This window comes from Tenrec ecaudatus, chromosome 8 (genome assembly GCF_050624435.1).
Source record: "Tenrec ecaudatus isolate mTenEca1 chromosome 8, mTenEca1.hap1, whole genome shotgun sequence".
Classification (NCBI taxonomy): Eukaryota; Metazoa; Chordata; class Mammalia; order Afrosoricida; family Tenrecidae; genus Tenrec; species Tenrec ecaudatus.
The window spans coordinates 94834583-94840582 of NC_134537.1; the positions used below are offsets into that span (position 1 = coordinate 94834583).

The 6000-nt window shown below is 45.4% G+C and overlaps 1 protein-coding gene across 1 annotated transcript in view; it reads right to left on the minus strand.

The window, feature by feature from the left end:
* The window catches only part of CSGALNACT1 (chondroitin sulfate N-acetylgalactosaminyltransferase 1), a 217006-nt gene extending 214137 nt beyond the window's left edge, over positions 1–2869 (minus strand). Inside the window, exons 1-2 of the mRNA XM_075556574.1 lie at positions 2706–2869; positions 2489–2582 (exon numbers count right to left, since the gene is read on the minus strand). The gene's annotated coding sequence lies outside the window, so the exon portion shown is untranslated. The remainder of the gene's footprint in view (positions 1–2488; positions 2583–2705) is intronic.
* Between the last annotated feature and the right edge of the window lie 3131 nt (positions 2870–6000).

The following is a 6000-nucleotide window of genomic DNA, read 5'->3' on the forward strand; positions in this document are numbered from 1 at the left end:
CCTTGACATGAGAGAGGACTTGTACAAATGGATACATTTCAGGTCTGGAATAGGCAGGAGATAGACACTAGTGAGCCTTGTCAGGGGACAGGGCAGTAGGAAAAAGTAAGGTTGGCAGCAAGTTCCCTGAGAAGGAGCAGTGGGTGGAACAGGTGCTAGTAAGGAGATGCTTAAGACACAGTAGATAATTATGATGAAGTGTTTATAACCTAATAATACTATTTGACTGAAACAATTAACTCTCTTTACATGGACTCAGTGATCACCATGCATGCCCTGGTGTTATGTGATTGATCACGAAGACCTCTGCCTGTATGGTCCACTCCAGAGGGGTCAAGCCCATTCCTCATTTCTGTACAGTACATAAGGGTATGGGATAGCTCAGCCCGTCTGCCCCCAGGCACCAAATAAACTTTGCTGTTTGTAACCCACCTGGCCTCATGACGGAATGGAGCCCCTTCTCTCGGCCTTGCACAGAGAGTGGGGCAGAACTGCCCCTGGGAGCTTCAGAGGCTGTAAGTCTTTACAGGAGTAGAAAGCCCCGTCTTTCTCGTACAGAGCAGCTGGTGGTTTCTAACTGCTATCTTGGCAGGTAGTAGCCCAAAGCCGGACCACGATGCCACCATTATTAATCCAGTTACTTGTCTCTAGGGATTTACCTCTCCTTGATTTCACATACAGAAACCAGACAAAACATAAACAGGAAGCAAGCAAGCCAAAAACCAACGCAAGGAAAACCCTCAATGGAAAAGAAAGTAGAAAATATTCAAAGCTGAAACAACTTTAAAATGGGTCAAGAGGGAGAGAACAAATGGTAAGTTATTTCATTTTAATCTAACTATATCTACCATGATCGACTTTACAACACCCTCTGATAGAGAGGATATTCACATTCCTGGGCTGTGGCCAGAGGGGATTCCCGGAGGCTTAATCCATGTATGGATCCTGCAAATGGGCTTTAGGCCTCCTCTGTTACTCATAGTCTGCAAATTGGGCGTTCTCTATGATTGTTTTCATTTTCCATTACTAGTAACTCAAATGCAATCCATGTAAATTCCACATGCCCCCATTATTTTAGTACAAGATCGTGCATTATTGCAAAATCAAATGCTTTGGCTTATATTTTAAATTTTTTATCAGCATAACCAAAATAAATGTAAAAGAAACTCCATCATGATCAAAAACTCTAAAGAAATCTTAGGGGAAGTGGAGGGAGCAGAGGAAGTTACTTGAAGATATATATATGCTGAAGACAGCGTATCTATTTTCATTTTTACTTTAATGTCTGCTGAATCATTTCCAGAAAAACTTTTAAAAGTTTGTTCTGCTAAAGCCAGGAATCATATGTACATTTCATACTTCCTGTTTCATACTTTTGCATGTCAACATTAATGATGTCACTACAGTTCTTATTTTGGGTTCTTAAATTGTTCTTTTTTTCTGCTACAAAATGAAATATTTATTGAAATATTCTTTCTTTTCTTTTTAAGTTATTTGGCATCATGCAGTGGAAACAATATATTGTGTCGCTCTCCTACCTATACGGTTGCCATCATTACAAAAAGACCTACATAAATCTCACCAAAACCTACATAAATCTCACCAAAGGAGTAACTCTATCCTAACCCTATAATGCCGAGTGCAACATTTTCATAACACTTAATTGAATGTATATACTAATATATATTGATAACTAAGAAAGTAAAGAATAAAAACAAAATTTTTTCCCGAAATTAAAAATTCAGGCGTTATAGGGCTAAGTAGCACAGCTTTTGTCTTAGGCTAGAATGAAAGCATTATCATTTTTTTTCTTGTTGTTTTTACGCTTCTCCTTTCCAGATGTAATATGATAGCTTCTTGCAGAGAAACTCAACATTACTAGTGACAAGAGCAGAACTAAAAATCGTTCCAGAGATTTATACTTATTGCCAGAATAAAATGAACCATATCACCCATTAGGGTAGTATTCTCATGTTATCAGTTTCAACAAAGAAAGGATGAGTAAAAAGAAAGATAGGAAAATTGCACAACAATTTTTGAAATCATGTTACTTAAATAATAATTTTGTAGCATCGACAAAAATAAGGCACCCGTTCCGTTCCAGACTGAACATTTTAGAAAGCTAAAATTGCTGTCACAACTTCCAGCACAGAGAACAAACGTCCCTATGTTAATTGCATATATTTTGAAAAGAAGAAGTATGTTGCTTTTCCACAAACTATTGTTTTAAGTCACCAGGCAGAGCAGAACAATTCTGAAAAAGCCCAGTCAAATGCCATGTAGATTTCAGGACTTTAAAAGTGAAGAGAAAGTTTCCCAAAGTAATTGCTTTAGGCATTCCTATCTTGAAACGATCATTTGCACCCAATCACAGTACCGAGACCGAAATGAAATCCAACACAGTTAAAACATATCCCGCACGTTGGAGACAAGTCAGACCAGGCAAAGGCGCAGTCGGACACAATTTAGGATGCCGCGGCTCACTTACCTGAGACTAGGAGAAGGGATGCTTATACTGAAGCTACATCGCCGTTCCTCTGGGGGGAATCACCTTGACTTCTCTCCTTGAGGGGCAAAGTAATCTAAAATATCAAATGAAATAAAAACAGGGCGGTTACTTCGGTAACTTTCCATGTCTGCAGCCTGAGTGCTGTGACCAGCTGGTAAAAAAGTGTAAGTCGCTTAGCATATAGATGACCAGTTACCGGAAGGAGGGGGCGGAGGAAGCGAGATGGTCCTTGTCCCTTCTCTACGATAATGTCAAATGCTTGCTAAAACGTAACCCGGGCTTAAAACAAATCAGGAGAACCGGGTGGGCGGGTCCGTGAAAGCACCTCCACGGAGAAAGACCCAAAGGCAAGCCCATGGACAAGGAAGAAAGGGCTCCGCCGCGGCCCGCCCCGCCCCGTCCCTCCCCTCCCCTCCTGGGCGTCTGCTTCCCACGCTTCCAGCGCGCAGTCACCCTGGAGCTTCCAGGTTAGGGGCAGGCGGTGCGGTGCCGCCCCCCTCGGGAAGTGCCACGCTTGAAAAAAGTTAATAATAATAACTTAAAAATGCAATGTTCAAAAATGGAAAAGCCTCGTAGACGTTTTCACTGAGAAAGAAAGAAGCCCCGAGCTTCCCCGCAGTGCTCCACAGCCCAGCGAGCCCAGGCTTCCTGCTGCATCTCGGAGACCCCTCCGCGCATCCTCGGAGACCCCTCCCTCCATCCTCGGAGACCCCTCCATGCATTCTCGAGGACCCCTCAGGGCGGCGGGGACAGGGCACCGAGTGTGATGAGCTACACCGGTCGCTGGGCAGCGAAGGGCATTTCAATCTGCTCACCTCCCCCGCGCCCCCGATGGCTGGAGCCCAGCCCGCCGCTGCCCTCTCAGGCCCGCAGCTTGGAGCGCCGCGGGGGAGGGAGGGTCACGGAGAGACGCCCCCCCGGGGCTGAGGGCTACCTTCCAGGTGAGCAGGAGCCTTTCTAAAAGAAGAAACGCTCTGGCATCCGGCTGATTCCCACTCCTAAGGATCCCATGGGACTGAGAAGAGCTGCCCGCAGAAGGTTTCCAAGACTGGAAGTCTGTCCTGGAGTGGACCCTCACTCTTTGTGTGCTCCAGTGGAGAGCTGAGTGGGTTCGAACCAAAACATCTAAGCATTTTACCAGAGTAGCACCAAGCACACAGAAGGATACTCTGCGGAGGGGCGTGGCTATTTCTCAAGGCAGGAAACACTCAACCGGGGTCCCTTCCTGAGCAGCTCAGTGCCCCAGCAGGTTACCCTGGAGGCATGGCCTGGGTGTGAGGGATTGCATACAATGGCCCTCACTCTCCCTGTTTTGGGAAATTTAATGGGAGGAAACAGATCTACCAAGACAAACGCAGAAAAGAAAGGGGCAATGCTTTGGAATCGAAGGCCGGTGAAAAACTTTCTGGAAAGAAACTACCCCTTGCAGGTCAAGAAGTGTCAGTGCTATCTTAAAGGCATTCGTGCAGAATCCTCTTTCCCAAGGACGTATGACTTTGATTCTACGTTTCATAATTCAAGTAATGGCAAAAGTGAATTCATTAGAAGTAATTGTTATGTTTCCCCCAGTTCACATGCTGGAATGAAAGAGACCCAGAATGAACACACCAGGGTCATGCAGACTGCTGACCCCCATTCTCGCCCCAGGACTGGCCTCTAGTAACCACAGCTCACCGATCACATGTTCTTTTCTTGGCTCACGCATGTTAGAAGGTTTCCCTGAAACATCGACATGAACAAAGCCAGGAGCATTATCAGGTATCACGACGAAGGTTTAGCATCTCTTTTACATTGTACAGCGCTAAAGCCTTGCCACACTTTGAGGTGGGTTTAATGTGTGAGGTGCCCTGGTGGTGTTTGGCAGCAGTCAAAAAGGTTAGTGGTTCCAACCTACCCAGTGACTTTGTAGGAGAAAGATCTGAAGATGTGCATCCAGAAAGACGGCTATCCCATTGAGTGGGTTCAGACTCAGAACAAGAGCACTGACTGGCCGCGGGCCATCCTTACAGTCCTTGCTCTGCTTGAATCCATCTGCAGCCGTTGTATTAATCCATCTCCCCAAGGGTCTCCCGCTTTCTTTTCATAAACCTTCGACTTGACTGAGCAGGATTTCCCTTTCCGTTTCCAGACTGGTCTCTGGCGACATCCTGTCCAAGGATGTGAGATAAAGACTGCTATCCTCGCTTCTAAGGAGCATTCTGGCGTTAATGCCTCCAAGACAGACTTGCTTGTTCTTCCAGCAGCCTGTGGACTCTCAATATCCCTCACCAGTACCGTAACCCAAAGGCATCGATTCTTCGGCTTTCTTTACACACTGTGCGGCTTTCACATCTATGTGAAATGATAAATAATGCCATGGCTCAGGTCGGGGGTACCTTAATCCACCCCCAAGGGACATCTTGGTTCTTTAACACTTTAAGAACATCTTCTGCAGCAGATTAACTCAATGCAAGATATCGCTTTAATTTTTATGAGAAATTTTACACGACCCAACTGCTTTTGTACTGTGGAACTCTTATTCAACTTTCAGACATATGGAAACATTATAAAACCAGAAGAAGGGAAAATTGCTACCAAATAAAAATACAACAAAAGATATCCCCTTCCATTAATGTTTCTTGCCAGAACCCAATTTTTACAATAATGACTTTTTTAAAAAGCCAAACGTGATGACTCATCCGTATTAGGTGCCATTGGTCTGTACCACAGTGACCCTGTGCGCAGCAGAACAAACCACTACGTGGCCCCGCGCCATCCTCACAACTGTTCCTGCGCCTGAGCCCGCTGACGCAGCCACTGTGTCGGTCCATCTCATCAAGGACCTTCCTCTTTTTAGCTGCCCTCCCACTTCACTAAGCACGGTGTCCTTCTCTAGGGACTGGTCTCTCCTGACAACATGTCCAAAGTATGTAAGAAGAAATCTTGCCATCCTTGCCTCTAAGGCCTGACTTAGAGCACTCTGGCCTTACTTCTTCCAACACAGATCAGTCTGTCCTTTTGGCAGTCCATGGGACTTTCAATATTCTTCTCCAGCACCACCATTCAAATGTATCCATTCTCCTATGGTCTTCCTCATGCTACGTCCATCTTTCAGATGCATATAACGTGATGGAGGATACCATGGCTTGGGTCCGGTGCACCTTGGTCCTCAAAGAAACATCCTTGCTCTTCAATACTCTAAAGAGGTCTTGTGAAGCAGATTCACCTCATGCAATACGTGTTTTGATCTCTTGACCGCTGCTTCCATGAGCACTGATTGTGGATCCAAGTGAGCCTAAGTCCTTGACAACCCCCGCCTTTTCTCCACTTAACTTGATGCTACCTATTGGTCCAGTTGTGAGGTTTTGGATCTTCCTTACACTGAGTTGTCATCCAGACTGAAGGCTGTAATCTTTGATCTTTATCAGCAAGTGCTTCAAGCCTGCCTCACTTCCAGCAAGCAGGGTTGTGTCATCTGCTAGTTGTTCATAAGCCTTCCCCCAATCCTGATG